This window comes from Strongylocentrotus purpuratus, unplaced genomic scaffold (genome assembly GCF_000002235.5).
Source record: "Strongylocentrotus purpuratus isolate Spur 01 unplaced genomic scaffold, Spur_5.0 spur5_scaffold_18, whole genome shotgun sequence".
In the NCBI taxonomy this organism is placed as follows: Eukaryota; Metazoa; Echinodermata; class Echinoidea; order Camarodonta; family Strongylocentrotidae; genus Strongylocentrotus; species Strongylocentrotus purpuratus.
Genome location: NW_022145603.1, coordinates 28,011,850 through 28,033,626, shown reverse-complemented (window position 1 = coordinate 28,033,626; position 21,777 = coordinate 28,011,850).

Sequence of the window (21,777 nt, the reverse complement as noted above, 5' to 3'; positions counted from 1 at the left end):
AAAGGTTTTACTTCTAATGTGCCTAATGCGGGACCGTCTTAAAAGTATTCCCATTGTGGCCATATTCTGGAGCGCTTCACACTTATGTCGTGAAACCGGCAATCCTGCTTACTATTCAAGAAGATATAACAATACGGAACCATCAAAATGAATATCCTTGACTCAGCTCAGCGCAAGAATCCATACATTGGAAACCATTTAAAATAGTCCAATACCCATTCAATATGCTTGGCACGGAGTCTACTATCAATCCATAATTGATTCGCACACTATTAAAGCTTGCCCCCTTTTCGCTATTATTGTATGTCACGAGTTTTGTAGAAGTCAACAATTTAGACCCGTTTAGTTATTGTCATTACAGACGATGGGGCTACCTCATCAATCATATATTGTCCCTTTTTGCAGTTAGTCTTTCGATTCAGGCAAAAACAGATAAAACCACGGTTATTGTAAACGTCCTTTACTACTTTTATGTATACTGTTTGAACAAGGGTTTCAATTGACAACACACAGCTTGCAAGAGGAATACCCGACATACCAACAACTAATGTAGGTAAAGTGGCTTCCATCCATAGATAAGGCCATTAATTTGTGTTCATAGCTACTTGTAGTAAGGAAATGAAAAGGCTGGCAAACAGCGGGTAGGTAAAGAAACATGAATGCAAAATACATTATCAAACAACTCAAGTGAACGAACGTGTCAATAAGGTATTATGATCTAAGGAGGTATAACATGTAAAATTTAAAAAAAACAAAAAAAAAACAATTAAGTCTTTCGATTTTTTTAAATATTCTAAAAACTGAAATGCGATGAAAGTTATTACATGTTGTCATTCAAACCAGGTGCGGATTCCGGATTTTGTCAAGCGCCGGGGGGGGGGGGGCGATTGTAAAATAATAACAGCTGCCCCTTGGCTTGACACGGGTGAGGGGTCACCCCCCCCCTTTTCGCCTACCACTGGTTGAAGTTACCCTGATGTGTCCTCGTTCAACAAGACCAACGCTGAAATCACCAGTTTTTAAGTGTCCACAACCTTACTAACAAACGTGACACAAATCTTTACGAACGAGAGAGAGAGGGAGAAAAGAAAAAGTAGCCTCTATCCTTGAATATGATAGTTTATAAAATACTCTGGTTTGGAATGGAGGCTAGATGCCGGTTGCTATGGCGACGTCATGGGTGCGTTTCCGCGCCAAGCTGAACAAGTATCCTGTCATCACGTTTGTGTCTGATGAATAAAATATAAATACTTTGATTTTTATCTTGAGTTTTCCTCAACGGGGGATCAACTCAGTGATCCTTATCATCGTTATTGCCTTTTTAGGTTATCGCGTATGATATAAGTTATTTTATTGTTCCGTGTTCGTTTTATTGACTGCGATATCAGTTAATTATGTTGTCAAGATCGAGTGTTGATTTTGCGTGAAGACTTTAGCCTATATTTCGTGGCTTGGTTTAACCAGCTTGAACACGTAGCGAAGGGTACCGAAAGAGAACTTGACGTTCTTGAGTTCGATCAGGATTGGATTTGATCTATTCGAGAATAAGAGATATAGACGAAGAGAAGGATTGAGATAAAATTAGATACAGAGTATATATAAACAACTGACACAGACTTGGATAATATATATATTATATGGAAATATATTGGCCTTAGTTTTACATGAAGTGAGGATGCGCCAAGTAAAATTCAGGGTTGTTTCACATCTGTGGATGGAATTTTATAATAATAACAATAATAATTAGATTCTTATATAGCGCACGTATACTCTTGTCTTGTCTTACTCTAAAAGCTAAAATGCTGATGCAATATTTATTGTAAGTTTTGAATAGGCCGATGAGTGACATTGTATTGGTATGTTTAAATGTATACCACGCTGGATTCAATCTTCATAGTGTTGAAGCAAAGATCTCCTTGGTTGAAGCCAGCGGGGTAAAACAAATGTAACGCTACCATTTTCACTCCTTAAAGGCAGGCTTTACTACTTCAGCCAGAAGGGATTAGACCACCAAACGAGCCAGCGAGGTCACTGTGACAGGTGGCTATCTCGTTAACTCAGCTCTCATTTAACATAAGAAAAAGAGGATCATGGGGGACCAACAGGCACCGATTGGGGAAGTTTTCTATATAGAGGGAGCAAGTAGCAACAAGTAGGACAGTGTGCCTTTAACACTCATGGGACCTATAAAACTGTTATGTTGATTTTAGTAGCATTTTGAATTTGTAGAGTATACCGTATGCCGTTTAGGAGAGCTGAGGGATGTATAACTAAACATAAAACACCAAGATGCCTCGTTAAATAAACATGAGTTATGACTACTGCTTTCTTTCCTTTCATTTACGTGTGAAAGACAAACGTATATTTGAGATGAAATCTATATATACAAAGATGGAACCCGTCAATCATATTTTCTCTCGCTCGGTCGTGATTTTCACTAGCTTTGGGGGAAAACAATGCCTCGACGAACAATCTCCAAACAAATGTTCACGCAATTATTAGTTATGGAGATATAATTCAAACATTTACATAGTGCATATCACATGAAATTCATGTTTGTGTAGTTCATATGAATATGATAGCGTGGTTTTCTAGAACTATGAATGCTTTCCTGAAGCAAGCCATCACAACATTTAAGAAGACAGTTTTTAGAAAATGGGAATGTAAGGTAAGGATCATCTCAGTAGACTGTTAAAATAATAATAATAATAATAATAATAATAATAATAATAATAATAATATTTAGCTTTTATATAGCGCTTTTATACAAATGTCTCTAAGCGCTTTACAAATATACTATGACCCGGGTCATTGGATTCGGTGCTTTCCCGCACACACTGTGTGCACAATCTCCACTCCCTGGGAAGCATTCCACCCAGGCGTTACTTGACGCTCAAAAACTGTTGAGTGAATATAAATTAATAAGGAATAGGGAAAACACGATCGCAACTCCTTTCGAATAATCAGCTTTAGGCGATGTCTTTCGCCTTGTCCATGAATTTTAGTTATCCGAGCATGGTGTCTGTAGGATAAACAATAGGGTATTGAAAATTGAAAAATATTTGTTTTTGAAAACATTTGCGATTGTGTTTTAAGGACGTTCCAAAAGATCCAAGGACCGACAGCCCTCTAGACAGACATATCGACAAACCGACAAAACAGAGACATTCATTTAAATTTAGAAAAAAATATTGTTCTCTTAGGCTCTCATTCTAAAGGACAGTCCGTTTGTTTTGTTGTAACCCTCAAAATATTGTCCGAAGTCCCACGAGACCAACATTTTCCAGTTGCATCTTTCACATAATGATCCATTCCCCCCCCCCCGAAATTCGATTTAGAGGGGCGTCATTGTTTGCATATCATTTACTGTGTAAGATATGGAAGCGTGAACCTACGATTAAAATATTTGGCCTATCCCAATCTTAAAATTAAAGTCGGACCTAGGCCTCTGTGCGTTTCGTCATTATAAACATGAAGAATTTGCCAGGATAGCAAGATTCCATGGGGAACTGATCTAGATTTTACACTTATGTAATTTAAGAGCAACTCCCTCTAAACCTCGATTTGATTTTCTCCATCAGAATTCCTTATCAGTTTGTCATTCCTGTTTGCAGCATTTATGACATGAATTGTTTATTTTTCAATATTTGAAACTTGACCTTTAGTCAGTGACCTCTGCGCATTTCAAGTCCTGAGGAATGTTTACATTTCGAAAGGTTTGTCACTTTATTATTTATCTAACAATTCAAATAAAATAAATATATTTGCAATATCGTTCTCGTGGGTAGGATTACTTATATTTCATAGGGATAAAAACAAGTGGGCGATTTCGTGCAACGTGTTCCTCATTATGCGAAATTCGACGTTTGTCCATTTATTTCATTCTAAAATGAAAATCTCTTAATATGATAATTGACTGTTAATTTTTCTGTCTTGTAACGCCAATATTCTATTGGTCATAATGAGATTTTAAAAAATTCGGGGGGGGGGGGGGGCTGGGTTAAATGTAATAATGGAAAAAAAGGGACACATTGAAACGCTCAAGTTTAATATATCGTTCTTCCTAGATGTATTAGGCCCTATAATATGTTAACCAAGGCTACCATAACAGATTAACAAATTCAAATGTACAGATCACCCCCCCCCCAATAATTCCAATATGCAGAAAAGAGGTACTCGATGCAAAATAAAACAGATATCACTATGGTAAATTGGATCGCAGAAGATGTAACTTTCGTGACTTATCAAAAAGCAAATACTCGCTTTCCAAGTTCCAAGCTCTTTCGTCAGGAGACCCCTTGTCGGCGTTAGTCTGTTTATTTGTTATTTTGATGTATATGTGAATAGAAAACTAGCAGAAATGGATGGTAATTAGTTGGCTTTACCGTAAAGCCAACTAATCGCAGCTATTTAGCGCTATAAAGGCTTCCAGTAATCCATCATAATCGTGAAATTACGGGTCTTTAACTCTCTTTTAGCAGTCAAGTCGTAAAAACCAGTCGTTTGACGCATGAAACAAGACGAAGGGTAGAGTAATGCATGGTCTTGATCGATTGCTCTCATTTGCATTAAAGATAAAATTCAATTCTGGTAAAGATAAAATATATAATCTGCGAGTTTTCTTATTCACCCGTTTAGAGAAATATGCGATCATACATATAGTAGTAGTAGTAATGTTCCCTGAAAAGCATCGCTCTCCAAATATTCCCACATTCCGTGAGCTCGAAATTGTCAACATTTTGCCAAAACGGAGAATTGATAGAGATTCGCTCATACAGGCCTACACAATGCTCATTAAGTATCTCTTAAGTATAACCCTAATTCAAGTCCGTAGTCCCATTAGAAGGAATGGGTCTATGTTAAGGCCATCTAGAGAAACCTTAATTACAGCAAACTCTTCTTAAAATTGTAGCAAACACTTTTGGTAATCTCCAAATCACCTACCCTCTACCAAGTCGGAAAGTGTATCATTGGGACTGCCTTTCTCCTTAAAGGTAGTGATCCCTTTTGCAGCCAACATCAAATTCTGTAGAACTTAGCAGGGATTATGAATATGTGACGTATGTCCTATCCTAAGAAATGTAAACATTAGCAGTGTCCTGGTATTTAAATTATGCAAGGAAATCCGTTTACCTTCTAGACTTTACTGTCAGACACATTTGAGTGACTGACTGACTTCTGTTTAATAATATACATAAAATGAGTTGTAAAGGGTACATGGGCATCTGTCTACATCAATAACACACTTCTGGTAATTGCCAAACTTGAACTGGTTGAATCTTTGCGCAGCACAAAACGTACGACAATCCGGTACGAGGGTCTGAAAATCTATTATTTATTTAAACGACTGCAACCCCTAATAAATAATAATATTTAATTTTTATAAATGTCTCTTACCGCTTTGCAAATATACTATCACCCCGGTCATTGGGTTCAGTGCTTGCCCGCACACAATTCGATTCAACAACTACCGGTCGTTATTTTTCCACAAAAAGGACATTGTAAGCCCTTTCGTTGTAAGGTTAGTTCTAATTTAGTATCATCTTCCAAATGCCGTTGGAATTAAACCTTTAAATTTTGGCGTGCAAATGGGACAAAGTACCTTTAACGAACGTTACGAAACCATCTCAAGATATTAAAGAAAGGAGATTAGTCTAAACTGTTCGGGGATTATCCCCTATCGGTTACAGGTAAGTGATCTCGAATTCAAAAGGGATTACTGAAATCTTATCTCACTGCAGGGGGCGTATAGGGAAGAAAGAGGGGGGGGGGGGGGGGGGGGCTAATTTGAGGGGTATTTACAGCTCTGTCGAGTGTAACGAGGAGTGCATTGAAGGAGCGAGATGATTAGTTCGAGTGGGATAGATACGTCCTTCGATGGATATCAGCAAGAAGTACAAAAAAATTAAAGTAGACCAGTATATTAAGACGAGGAGCATGGAAGAGTTACGTTAATTATTAAGTAGATCATCGCACACAAATAGAAGAAACCACATTGATAATGAAACATTGGTTTATTGTAAGACAATATTTCTACTTAAAACTTAAAACTAGACAAGAAAGGTTCCAGGTCTTTTAGACAAGTCAGACGCAGACGATGCTCTGGAATTATAGGGGTTTGCAAATTATGATATAGAAAAGTAAATGCAATAATGTACAGAAAGTGGAGGGCTTTATGATATTGAAACAGCAAACCATAACGGGAGAAACGGATGTGCAAATAATGCAAATGTCCAAATAATTATACATGGTCTACATAATATTTCACATGAATCGTTTACGTATAGGGTCTGCCAACAAAATAAATATTGTCTTCATTCAAACATTTTCTAGTGTGCAAAAGGAAACATGCATGTTTGTTTGGTTAGGATTACCAAATACTGGGGTAATATTACCCAACTTTGGGTACACATTACATGATAATTTATCACGTAATGATTTTTAGGGAACAAACATGAATGTTACTTTCTTATTAATACCAAACACCTGGGAAGTTTTTACCCAGCTCGTTTCAGAGTGTAGTACGTTTTATTATGATGCTATAGCATTCAGAGAACGATGCGTGATTCACCCTCCATTACCCCGGCAGATGAGATGGGCGTGGCCGCATGATGCGATGGGCGTGCCCCATGATGAGTTGGTAGGACTAGGAGGAGGTAATGAATGAGAAAACATGACGAGTTGACTTCAGACGAGATCACTTTCAATTTCGAGTCAACGAGCTTTTTCACACCTAGGTCTCATCATTGCTTCTGTTTCAGTCCTGTGTGGATGCATATATCCACTTAGGTCAGACTATACAGCTCGTCCCTCATTATGTTTGTCAAAGAGATCATTGGCGAAATTCCACCTGCGGTTCCGCGAGGCTAATTTTGCTCTCTCTCGTGACGACAATTTGTGCAATAATCTGAAAAAAGGGTGCGAAAAGAGATGGTTTAAGACGTGAAGATTCTATATGTTTAAAAAAAAAATCACACTGACATAGAAACTAGAAATCAATGACCAACACCACCATACTGACCATAGGGACCCCATTTTCTATTCAAGGGTGTACGGACAGCAGAAGAAACGTTATTTTTATTCCTCATGTTAAACAACTTTAACCTTTCACGAGGCGAGGGGTGTACGTCACAATAGAGCCTGGTAGGAAAAGGTGTGAAATACAAAGTGAAAAGTCTTGTTGTGTTTGTAGTTTGGATTACAACACTAGGGACTTTTAGATTCGCACGAAGACAATAGGTCTATGCTACGATCGACGTCCTGTTAATTCACTGCCGTGAATGGACGTCACACGTGTCAGTCCACGCAAATCTAAAAGTCCTTATTCTTTCAGAAGTTAAGCATGTTCAGGAGACAGAGGTTAAGAAGGGGAGGGGTGGGGTGAATAAAGTAGGGAGAGAATGGAGTATCCAGAAATGATTTTAAGTGTGTGTAGGGGGAGGGGGGAGGGGGCATTTACCTCTGGGAAAGGGGTGTTAAAGCATGTTTCGCACTGGGAGGACTTGTAAGGCAAAGAAACAATCTTGGTCTAGATTCTCGTTCGCATATTTTGTAAATTAAGAGGAAGATGCTTCATCTTTATAATAATATTTGTTTCTGTTCAAAGAGTTGCTATATTGGGTAAATAACAACACAGATTTTGTTAATCCGAATTTCATTCTCACATCTACCACAGAGACTAAAAATGAGATGAAATTGGAATATATGAATCATTTTGTTAACCCCATTGTCTAAATATAATCTGTATCCTTAGATTCCTATTCATTCAATTTCAGAACAACAAAAACAAAATATCATTATATAGTATTATTATTATACTTTAAAACTTATCAGTACTAGTTTACAGGATGGATTAGACCGCCCTGCAAGGTCACTGGACAGGTGGTTATCTCATTAACTCAGCTCTCAACTAACATAAGAAAAAGAGGATCATGGGGGACCAACAGGCACCGATTGGGGAAGTTTTTTATAGGAGGGAGCAAGTAGCTATGAGTGGGGCTATAAGAATTGTGGGGGAAGTGTCAAATTAGAGTCTGTGTCTTCAGACTAGTATCTTCACGTCATTGGCTGTCTCGAAGATTTATGATAACATATGGAGAGATGTATCGGATGAAAAAGTGGAGATTTATGTGGGAGTAAGAAGGAGAAATTGAGAAAAAATAAATAAAGGAAACTGCATGGTTTTTCTCTCGTACTTCAAAATATGATAGAATTGATTATATCGACTAAGTACTGCAACATGAACGAGTGAAATGCCAACCTCGAAACGAAAAACCTTTCAAAATATCGTGCCCCAAGTTATCACAGTTTACCACCAAACATGAAAAGGGTATTCTTTGAAAGGCATATTTGAAACAGCATGTACGTATGTACATGGTGTATGCATGTACAAGTCCCTTGAAGACTTATGAAAGGTCGAGTGTTATGATATCCCCCCTTTTTTCATTTTGTGGTAAAATCCAGAAGGAAATGGTTGGTTTGTCCTCGTTTTTATTTCTAGAGTATCAAACAACTCTCAAGTGGAAGGGATAATTTATTGCCAATCGAATGACATGTTATTCCTCAGGTGAAACTGAAACCAAATTCTCATGACCTCTGACCTCACTTGACCTAGAAGAAAGAGAAGAGGTCAAGTGCTCATGGGTCTCTCCATCAAGAGTGCGTCCATTTAGAGAACTTTTTACCCTCTCAATCTCATATCACAAAGTTATATGTTTGCACCATGTCTCACACATGCTCTCAAGTGAAAGACTTATATCTCATCATTGTACAGCTTAAGGTAAACTACAGTTCTTTTTCTTCACAGTCAATAAACTGTTTAATTTGGAATAATACTGATTGTGAAAAAGACCATTGCAATTGCATAGCTATACCATGAACTTACAGTACTTTTACCACTACCCAAGTTCCCAAAGTGATTTGTTTTTGTTTTAGATTTTGTCTACCTGATTGTGAAATCAAACCGATTCTCAATGTTATATCACCAATCACATAAACCTCATGGGTGCCTTATGGTATGCGCGCACAAGGTACTCTAACAAAATCCAAACTCAATTTTCTGCGAAAGTTTAGTAACTTTTCAAATACCTTAGAAATGTATTCATTCGACTGTTTCCATTGATGAACATCATAAATTGGCTCTGGTCATCCTTTTATCGATTTATTCCACACTTTTGTCGGTTGTCAAGAAATATAATTCTTCCTATGATTTTCATATTTGCCAAGGAAATCTTATATGGTCAGTATTTAGGGTGCGGAGGGATCAGAGGAATAGTTCTCAACGGGCATGGTGTAATTCAAGAAAGTGTGAAAATAATTGTCCAACTGTGAGACTAAGATATGCCTGGAGGAAGCCTTCTGACAGGACAACCTTGTCGTTGTAAAAATATGATAAAATAAACGAAGTTGTCACCAGAGAGGTAATATTGTGCATTCGGAAAAATTATGAATATATAAAGCGATTTCGTTTTAAGTATTAAAAGCAAATAATGTTGTACTTACCCTACTCAACCTAATTGATTGCATGAAGTTGTGAGTTCTTGAGATCCCACCCCATCCACCACTAATCACCCCCCCCCTCCCCCAAAAAGAAAGAAGCAAAAGCAAAAGCCAAAACAAAAAATCTGAAAAAATGATCATCCCATTATGCAAAAGTTAACATGAAAGTATGATATTCTTACCACATAAATGTCTTACGTACCGACCAAGGCCACGAACAAAAGAAAAGAAAGATAAAATGTGGTTAAAAGAAATAACCCTCAAATAATAAATCTTGTTTTAGTTATTCTTGAAAGCAGCGTAACTGCTCAAATCTATCTTTCTCAAAAATTAGTTTAGATGACAGTTTCATTGTTTGAACGCTCTGTTCGCAAATAGATTTGGCAAAAGATTTATTGAATGAAATCTGAATTCCAAGAAAAGCTGTTAGTAACACGAAAGGCGTTTCATTTCGTGCATTTAGTTCTATAAATGGTTCTTTGATGTAAACGCACAGAGATGATTTTGGAACCTAATATTTCCCCCTATTTACGACAACAAACAAAACAATGGCTTTCTAAAAAAAAAACGATCTTGAATTTGCGCTTTAAGAGGATGAATCAGCCTAGCTAGTCCTCTGTAGTTGAATCACCTTTTACTCATCGAAGTCATTTTTCATTGTCTTCGAAAGTGTCAAAGACAAAAATTGTTTCATAGCAAGAGCCATTCGGGTATGTGTGAAGTCCATCAGGATAGGGATCATTATTGTGCAGGTGGCTGAACCACACAATACCGTGACTCAGTTTGAACATTTTGAACCCCATCCGTCCTATATTCCTCTCCCCTCCCCATCTCTCTCTCTCTCTCTCTCTACCACCATGCTTGGACCTATAACACACACATGTTACCACTATCTTCACTCTCCCTGTGTCTCCGCCCCTCCCCTCTCTCTTTCTCTGCCTCCCCTCCCCCTGTCTTGCATTTATTTCCTATACATTATCAAAATGGTTTTTGTTCGGGGGGGGGGGGGGGGTTAGCTCCCACGCTCTTTGATACCTAAAACTGCTAGTGCAGGAAAACCGTGTATTCAATTTAAATTTCAATGTCTTAATTAACACGGGAATCATGATCGATATAACCTTACTATTTCTATGCCCCTACAAGCACAATCAACACTTGATCAAGGTTGATGTCATTTAATCGTGTCAATGCATTCGTTTGCTTTGATGAGTTGTGTATTTTTAGTAGAATGTCGCACCAATCGGAGATTTGACCTCGTAACAATGCATGAATCATGAATAAATAAATAAACATGAACACGGACATAGAAACATGTTATTAGTAGACCTCTGTTTTTTTTTACTAAGAATTAGGCTGAATTCATAATAGTTTATTTCATTCCTTATCCTATGTTGTATGAGCAAATAGCTATGAATGATTATGTATAATGATATTCGTCACAATCTTTGGACCTAGCTACTAGTCAATAACGTTTTGCTCTACCGATGCACAAGAATTGAATAAATGCATGAAAGGTTTACTTTGTTAATTACGTAATTTTTGTCTATTTCTAAAATGAATACCTCCGTCCTCGGTTCTGCAGATTAATTTAAACAATTCAAGGATGAATTTGGATGCCAAATAGTGCTGCAGAAGTGGGATTGATAAGTCCGTAAATCAAACGAGTGCTCGCTGATATAGAACATGTTCGTGCTGAATTGATGCAGTTCAATATAATCATGGATATTTATCCGTGGTATGGTGTAGCATTTGCATGAACAAAGCAAGCAGAGGGATACCACCTACTTGAAACCTTTTTTGCAAATTACAGTTTATGTTACATTTACTTATATACACATTAAACCTTCATTATTCTATGTTTTAAGTAAAGAAATATTTCTATATAACTCTTCTATGATATTGGACTTTTTTGCATGTACATCGACAATGTTCTCAACATTCAACGTCAAATTCGACATAAACTTATAAAGGCGTCAGTATAGAAACAGCTTATTCTCATTTTCTTGTGCATTCCCTGGTGCATGTGCTAAAAATCCTCTCCCAATCATTTCCTCAATTTCGATAGATGAGGACGAAAAAAGTGCGAAACCGGTTTGTATTTGTTTAGGAGCTGTAATTGTTTTCCGTCGGTTTAATTTCAAATTGCACCTGCACCCGGTGTCACTTGGAGGTCCCTGCTGCGAGCTCGGCACCCGACAGTCACGGCTGGGCGGCGGGATAATGAGCCGGAGAGGAGATACTCTATTCTCCATGCCCCATTAGATAAACTAGATGTGACACTGTCATCACAACTTTTGTTTGGGCACCCCCCCCCCCTCCTCCTCTCTCTCTCTCTCTCTCTCTATGGACCTAACGCAAACTCTCTCCCTAGCTTTATTTGCGCCACTCACCTGCTCTTCCCCCTTTTGTTTTCGCATTGGTGCTATGCCAAGATATGCCTTCTTTTATCTGTTCATAATCAAGCCTTTTCTCTTGTTTTTTTTTTTACTTCTACTAAACCAAATCACTAGTTTTTTCAGAAAAAAGCATGTGCTCCTCTCACCTCTCTAACCACATCTCTCTCTCTCTCTCTCTCTATCTGTCTTGTCTGTTTGTCTGTATTTCTCTCTACCTCTGTGACTATCTCTGTCCCCTCTCTCGCTATATGTCTCTCTATCTGTGTCCGATTCTGTCTCTGTATCTCTCTATTTCTCTCTCTCTCTCTAGCTCTGTGACTATCTATGTCCTATAGTATATGCCTCTCTGTCTCTCTCCCTCTGTGTCTATCTATCTATCTCTCCCTCTGTCTCTATCCATCTCTCTCTCTCTCTGTCTATCCATCTATCTTTCTCTATCTCTATATCTGTCTATCCATCTATCCCATGCAGTATACGCATGAGATAGATGGATAAACAGATAGACAGATATCCCTATGCCCCCCCCCCCTATAGGCCTATCCTCATATTATCTGCACCCCCATCACACCTCTCTAACGAGGCGTCTACTCAGTTATTACTGAGAGGTCGTTGCTCTCAATTTCGCAGGAGATTGAGAAATAATGGACAACACCATTGCAAAGTGATTGACTTTTTATTTTTGCCAGACCACACAATTTGAGGACCACACAAATAAACAGTTTAGATAGGAAAACGAGTGACGTTATTTCTATGAATTGTGAAGCCAAATTGTGATCAAATAAGTTTATCAACTTTTTGTTATAAAGCTATTTTTATTTTGATCTGATTTAAAGAAATCGGAATGATTTTAGCTAGTAAAGTAAATGCTTGTGTCTCCAATATCTAAAATAATAATTTATCAATCTACAACATCTCCAAAATACCTTGCCGTTAAATCCATAATAAAAAAGGGAAAAGGGAGAAAGAAAAAAATGCGATACGGTCTACAAACGCATAATACAAAATCGACTGTACACGGCTAATAGCGTAGGGTGATTGCCATACCTGACCGCAAAAAAAAGGGAAAACAATAATAGAAAATAAATGAATACTTTGGGATGATTACAACAATTGGGGAAACGAAAGCTGATGGGTAACGAGGAATCAAAAAAGAAAAGCTTGATTAAAAATGGAAACGAGGACGCAAAAATAGAAAAGCTTGAATGGAAATAGGATTGATGCGTCTCGCATATTGCTCACTATGGAGAGTGACTCATGCAATTAATGGGGATTCTTTTAATAAGCATCGGGTTATGTCCACCTTTTTTTTAATACTCGATTGACACATCAGGCCTGTCGTCATCAGCAAATATCCCGCTATTTGAACTATCCCGATCGCAATTTATCCAGTTAATTTGCGTCTTTATCAGCCCGAAGTTGCAATTAGCGGATATTTGCTTTGAGACAATCATCCCAAGATATTTTGGGCTAGTTTGCAAAATATATCGCATTTATCCGGTGCGTTTTCACCAGCCCGAAGACTCGCACTATGCGCGGACGCTGAGCAAAATATCTCGAGCTAATTTCTCGAATTCGAGTTTCAATTTTCGAGGTCAAGTCTCGATCTGATGAAAACGCGATTTGTAACTTCGGGATTATTCCCTAAATCATAAATAGCAGACTATTTGGCAATCTCGAGCTGATGAGGACAGGCCTCTTATGGAGGCGGGCATCTAATTATGCATCATCATGCGTGGAGAGATTATATGAGGAACAATAATTGGGGTAATGCACCGTGGTATGCGTGTCCCTTTTAACAATAATTGTTAAAAATACGATCGCAACTACTTTCGAAAAAAAAATCAACCTAAGGAATTTCAATAATCGTGCATCAATTATTGAAATGTGCGAACAAGCAATAAGGAATTACGCACTCCGAACAGGGTTTCTCTGGGATGTACTATAGAGCATCAAAATTGCACTTTTTTCACGAAAATAGTTGCGATTGCATTTTTAAATATCAGCGAGAACAATCTTATAGTTTAGGATATTGAAGTTAAATTCGGATTCAGACATGCTTACCAGGGTGCCGATCTTTTGGTGTTTTTCACTAACTTTTTTTTTTTTTTTTTTTGGGGGGGTTAATCTTACTAACTTTTCTAATTGAAAACCAGCCTGAATTATGTTTTAATTTATCAAGTATTCTACTTGACCAACGGACATAATTGTGATCACGAATGACCTTTGTTTAACAAACGTCACGAAGTGATCTATCAGGTCAAGCTTGGTACAATAATTCACAATAACAAGCAACTACAGGACTATCGATCTGAGTTAATCACGTTGATCCTGGAACAAATAAATAGGCCTACTAATTCTTCAAAGTTCAGTCAGTAATAATTGTATATCATTTCAACTGAAAACTCGTTGCATTCCGAATAGATGCATTCCCTTCAAGTAGATATGTTCATGACACTCTACAATAATCAATTAATAACTAAATTACAAAATTACAAAACTTTCAAAGTTTTTGCCATTTCTTTAATTATGTGGAAAATGTATTTGTCCTCATTTATGTTTTTTGAGAATGTGGCATATGATCCCATTGACTACTGGAAGCGGGTGCCCCTGTGTAAAGCCTATAGGAATGAGATAATCACGGAGTCTGCCGGTTAAAACTTACATCAGGGACTTGTCTTCCAAGTCCCTGCTTACATCTAGAAGTTTTCGACAAAGGCTCTATAATTTAACCAATCCACCTTTCATTCTTGAGTTACGAAAAAACACATTCAAGTGGTATGAATAATTTAGTTGTTAACTCTACGTACATTTTCATATAAATTTAGTTTTACTTGTCATATAGCAATGTAGTAGATCCTGTCAACGTCTCTCGTCAAAATGAATGGTGACATTTATACTGAGCCATTCTGTTTTAGGATGCATATACTGTACTCCATATTTCGAAAATTCGATGTTGGGAATTTGGCCAAGATGTGAATTGCTTGATTGGTTAGACTTCCTCACAAATTCATGAATAACCTTGAAGACCTAGTTGAGTGCTGATTAATCCTTCGTTTCCATGGAAACATGCTAGGACAAGTTTGGGATATTAAAATGTATACTATTATAAAGGACAAGCGGGGCGGGAGGGGTTGCAGAGAGTTAGACTCTATTGGCTGTCGAGTTTATATTTAGGTTAACACAGTAGGTGAGCTGCCTGCCAAGGAAATGAATCAGTAAAGATAGTTTGCTCTGGAGCTCCTTCTTCTGATTACAAAAACGATAAGTTATCATTTCTTTTTGATAGACCTTTATAAGATGTGGTTGTCTTCTTTTTTATTGGTGTTTGTTTGCTTATTCGTTTGTATTTGTTTAATATTATTGTTTTTTATTTTGTTATGTTAGTTCTTCCAGTTTTGTCCACCCTCTCCAATCGTTTCATCGTTCATTATTTGTCTACATTGTGGCTTCATATTTCCGTAATATATAAGCTCAATATACCGGTATGACTAGTTATGATGTTACAGTCATTGAAAATTTGTTAGAACATGTTCCCGCAAACAATTGAACAGTTGCCTTTTGAGTCAACATCATAGTTTGTTTGTCATAACTTAGGGAAGTAAGTGTTGCATATATCACAGTCATGACATCGCAGTTTTTGTTTTAAAGGGGGATATTACACTAATATCATTTAGTCTTGAATTTATCGATGAGAGAAGCAGAACAACAAAGGTCAAGAATATTGGAGGAACTTCAGGGTCATTGTAAAGTGATACGATTGTAATTTGTGAAACACACAAAAAAAATTGGTAACGTTGTAATGCATTATGCTTGCTATAAAACTTGCCAAATAATTTGTATACGAACTCCTGAAAAGACAATCCCTGCCCCCCCCCCCTCAAAATATTGATTTCAACGCTCATTGTTGGCTGTTGCGTACTCAGTCCCCAATACTTTACCGACCATCTCTGTGTAAGTGATCTTAAATGAGGGGGGGGGGGGGGGGTAGTAACACTGGGTCTTGGAAGAAGAAAAAACCTCTCTTACGTTTTTGTAAGGTTTGGAATCATATTCCTGTGTTTCTTTCCCCCCGCAGTGGTCTTATGAAAACATATTTCAGATGAAATTTGAGAGCGTTCGTTTCAACGGAGGCCGATTTGTTCTGCTGCTGATTTAACAAGAATTACAAGTGCTTTCTCATGTTACCCCCAAACTCTTTTCAGCCAAAGCTACTGTACCATACTCCTCCAGGTGTATAACCCTACATGGTCTGTGTGTAGTTGTTAGTTGGAGTGGAGTAGAAAAGACCATGGTCCGTGAAAAGACTCTGAGTGCTTTACCTGTCACGATTCTCAAAGCCTTTTTCCTAGAATATAGTTAAGTGAAAAAAGGCATATTCTTTCAAAATATTGGCAACAAACTGGAGTATCTCCCCCAATATTAAAAAACGTTTCATTGCTTGACCGGGTCCTTAAAAAAGAATGGACTGTTGTTGTCAACTACATTTTCAGGGGGGGGGGGGGGGTTGTTTCACAAAGATTAAGATCGACTTTAAAGTTGAACTAACTATGACAGGCCACTCATGCCACTGTTGCTCTCACCATTATGATCTTCAGATACTATTTTTTCCTTCGATAATGAATCATAAAAAATGTGAATTTTGTAGATTTGTGACCGTCCATGATTTGTACGTACCTTGAGAGACCAATGCCAGTAGATGGTGAGAGCAAACAGTGGCATGAACGGCCTGCCATAGTTAACTCCAACTTAAAGCCGATCTTAGTCTTTGTGAAACACCCCCTGGTGTAATTTTTTTCGTTTCTCTCTTCCCTGCCCATCTTCATTGGCTAGTTCGTTTCAATAAATTAGATATGAAAGAATGATAGAATTAACAAAATAAAACAAAACGATATAATGGAGAAAAAATAGGCCTTTATCATTCGAGCAGTTAAGTTTGTGATATGCTCCTAACTATGTTTTTTTTTGTAATGATTATTTCTTGATTTGTTATTTTTAACTAAATCTTGATGTCGGTGTCCTTTAATCTTTCATCACCCTTTTTAGATGACATATTCTGAATAATTGCTTGAAATTCCAAACCTAGTCCTCGAAGGCATACTTTCCAAAATCACCGTTTACTAATACTTTTCCCTTTATTCTCAATCGGCCTGTATTTGTCTTTCTCCGTCCTAATTGCTCTCTTGCTGATAGTCATCACAATTTCATTGGAAAAGGGAGAGATATTCAATATCTTTCACGTGGAGATCCCCCATCAAAGCGAAAGTACTCAGAGATTTGACAAGTTTCAAGGAATGAAATGATTGCCAACAGCTCCCTAGAGGGCGTCCCATCACTGCAGAACGTGGTGTCAATGACCTTTAGCCATGTCCAGGTCAATACAATAAGAATGGCTGTTTGACCATCTGAATCTGAATATGAATCTGGGCTCGGTTTCATAAAACTTGTCATCAATATAAATGTTATATCTAAAACAAACTCTGTTAATAGCCAATCAAATGTCAGGATTTCTGTAGCTTATAACAATTATTGTTATCATATAAAGTTACTGAGGACAAGTTTTATGCAACAGGGCCCTGGTCTATTCCTGGTCCTGATTCTCGGAGTGGGATATTTTTAACCAACAAGAACGTTAGCGTTCGAGCAGAGACAATTTTACAAGAGAGAGCGAGAGAGAGAGAGAGAGAGAGTGTTTAATGAGTTTAGTTCATTTTGGCGTTGAGTCTCATCACTTTACAGTGAGAGACCACATGAATCTCGTGTTTGACCAGGACAAGTCCCCGATTTGACCATCTACTTGTTGAGAAGCATTTATGATTTGATGAGTTAAACTTCTTTTAATAGATTTTAGATACATACAGTACATAATTTGTTTCAATGCTATGTTTCACTATACGTAATGCATGACGCTCCTAAAACAATGAAAAATAGAATAACAATTGCCCATACAATGCCAGTCCATTTACTTCTGACTCGTTTAATTAGTGATCTATGGTCTAGGTATGCGCACAGACAAAATTCATTCATAAAACATGACTATAACACCAAACTCTACTTGCTACAAAGTTTTGCGATTCGAATAGTCATTATAACCAATTATAAGTTCTTAGTAAGCCAATATGTCTTGGAGTTTGAGGAGAACTTTATTCATTCATTTTGAAAGAGTTCAGATCAGTAGCGGTTATAGAAGTTTTTCTTCTTCAATTTTTAGGGGGTTGGGGCTCGAGTCCCTTCCCCAATTTCTTCAAGCCCCCCCCCCCCCCTCCCCCTACAAAAAGGGGGAATCGCGACTCGCGAGGCATTTGTAAGAAACGAATGACAGTTGGTGAGCGCGCCTGAGCCCGATTCAGAAACCTTACCTGCAGAGGTTGTACACAAATCGATCTATTGATTCTCAGTCTGACAAAAAATGGATTTGAAAGAAAAAGCTCATAGTAGTATGATCGATTGGTTCGGCATATCGTCGTAGTGGCAGGTGATAACTGATACTATTCTGGGGTAGAAGTATGATTTATATTCAAGCCCATCAACCGTTGGATATCAACCAGTCAGGAAGTCGAATGGCAGGTGTCTAGTTCTGCGAAGGAAGTGGGGGTTGACGTCAGATGTGTATACCTGGATACCTGGGGTTGTTTCACAAAGAACCTAATTCGAACTTAACTCAAAGTTAGACTTCGAAATTATGGAGAGCCATTTGTAGCCGTAAAATAAAATATTTTCAAAAGCAAAAATTCAAGTATTTTTGACTTTTCATAAATTCCACATCAAGAACATGAAATCTCCTTGATAATAGAAAATATGAATGATTTGAATCAACGTTTTATCCCTTTTAAAATAACTTTTGCAAAATATTTTGGAAGATGCTAATGGCTTTCCATAATTGTTAAGTCCAACTTAGAGTTAAGTTCGACTAAGAATCACTGTGAAACACCCCTGGATACAAGGAGACATGGCCTTTGGAAGTGGTGCAGGATGGAGCTCGAATTCCATCGCAAAGATTTATGAATTATTTCATCACGTTCCCCTAGCCTAAATCAATATGAAAAATGATTTGCAAACAAATTTTAAAGCCTGTCTGCACTAGTGTGGTACGGAGGGATAAGGCCTCCCAGCATGGTCACTGACAGGTGGTTATCTCATCAACTCAGCTCTCAATTAACATCAGGAAAAGGGCATCATGGGGGACCAACGCGCACCGCTTAGGTACTGTTTGCTATATAGAGGGCGCAAGTAGCTATTTGCAGTGCAGTACATGTGAGATGTCCAGGGTGCAATCTTTGTTTGGCTATGCTTGAACCCTTGGACCATTATGTTTGGCCCCCATTCGTTATGTTTGTCTCTCTCGTAATAAAAAGGTGCATTCAATATGTACCTTGCAACGCATGCTGGGATAATAATACCTGGAGGGCTTTCAGGAAGATCAGAAGTAATTCAGAGGCTACCCAGGGAATTATTTTCATTGAAAAACCCTGAAAAGCTAACATTGATATATTATATTCTTGCATGTTACCTAAATACCGTGAAACGTTTTCAAAGCTTTCCACGAGTAGCCTACCATGACAAAGAGTTCAAGTGTTGGTCACTGCTTGGATCATTACCCTCTTAATGAGTAATATTACGCGCTCCGATTCACCGGGAAGATTAATAAAGGCCTAGATATCGTCCAAAATTTGAAGTATTTTGAGGATTTGATAAAAGTCTCCTCAATAACTGATGTGAACCCTACTGTAATTTCCTGGGAATCTATTATTTGTCGAAGGAGTTTGCCGTGAATTCGATCATCAAACATAAGCAACAGTTTGTTCATAAACGAATTGAAAAAAATCGTAACACAAACCACTACACGTTATAGAGATCACTGATATTTTGAAAAATAAGACCCAAATGAAAGATGAATAATTTTCTATAACGTGTTTCGCATCAAGAATAAAATAGATACAGCACACGGCTCCTAATCATATACTAATTCGTTTGAGATGAAGAGATATTTAATTTTGAAAGTGAAATTGACTCTGCAAATTTTACAAGCAGGCAAAGCATAGTCTGACTACCACTGGTCTACTAATTTACAGAGTGTGAATAGTGATGTTGGTTTTCTTTTCTTTCTCGATTAAAAATCTTTGAAACAGCAGAGAGAGAAAGAGAGAGAGAGAGGCTTCCGTCATGTGCATCGACTTAAGAGGGAATCATTAAAAGGACATGATTTTATATCGAGATTCATTTCATATGATTGACTCGCATTTGCTTCCACGAAGAGGGGTCGTTAACTTTCAAATGTCACCCACCCAGGATCCTGAACAATTGAACACCTTTTCGGCTCTATCTCTGTTCTGCGGATATCGACCCTTTAAAGCTATGTTTGTATACACTAGAAAATGTTCATCTGTGAGATTTTTTTTGCATCTCCCCACAATAATATTGCAACAATACTACGTATTATATTTGTTATGTCGTCCCTTTTCATCTCGGCTATTTCTCGTTTTTCTTTGAACCGGGGTCTCATTATAAACAGACCGTTGCATAATGTCTTTACAGAGTAAATGACACTAATCTGTTAAGATCTGTACCTGTAAACATGCCCCCTTTCTTGTTGATACATTTGTTATTGATCCGGTCATTGATCCTTCTCAATATTCATTCAATACAATTAATTTAAAGACATTATATACTGTGTATTTAACTATATTATGTATTTCTGAGGGCTGTAAAGTTTTCTTTACATTTTAATATGTTAGGTATATCAATGAAGATGTATGATTTTTTTTCTTCATTGGTACTGATTGAATGCAATAAAGAATGCAACAAAAAAAATATCATGATCATGGTACTTTTCCTGAATTTCTTTCAAACTGGCGTCAATGATAATACATCGAATTTCTATTAAAAAATCGCATCAAAAAGGATCTAGAATTACAATATTTCCCCATCATTCAGAGTCTAGACTATTTCTTGTCACAAATCCCTACCTTAGAAGTGAAACTAGTACAAAGAAAGTCAATTTTGTTTGCTCTATTTCCCTTTTTGTGTGTGTAAATAATGCGTTCTCGCAGGGCATCTCTTCAAATCTGTGTAGACAATGCACAATACTTGTCAAGATCTTGCCTACAAACACAGAGAAGTACTTGTGTGTTGTTTACGAAAGTCCCAAAGTGATTTTGTTGTTTTTATTGCTCTTGAAAACTTTGTTTTCACCATGTTTTTCGTTCAATTTTCGATATTTACGCAGAATTTATTCGAGGGGCCATTGACTTTATGCCAAGTATATGACAAGCTTCTTAACTTATTCATAAACTCGAAAGACATATAAATAATACCGATAAAAACAAATACATTAAAATTGCTACCACCACCACCAACAACAACAACAGCAAAAACAGCAATAACAAAAACTACAACTAATTCCAGTACTTGCAGCTGCAGCGTTATGACATCGTAACTAAATCATTCTTAATACCAGTTTACTACCCCCCCCCCCCTCTCTCTCTCTCTCTCTCTCTCTCGATTACTCCGTACGTTACGTTTCTTTCCTCTCCCTTATACCTTTTTGCTTTTGAAGGAAGTTGTAATTTGCTCTGAACAATGATACTAACACTTAATCATCACACATAACTACACATCACAATGATCATTCGTGTTGTGATCTGATGAAGTCTTTCAATTCTCCGAAATGAGTCACAAGTCACCGACCCTCCAATTCACCGTCAAAATAGTAAACATTGAATACATAAGGCCCTGTTATCCCCCTTCGCTGAATACCCTCAAAAGCTTTCCTGTAGCTGTAGGTCGATAGCATTTACTCTCCTGTGTTTACTTGCATACTATGAAGTATGTGTATAGTGGTTATCAGTAAATATATAAGTATTTTTTGTAAAGGGTTTTCGATTTT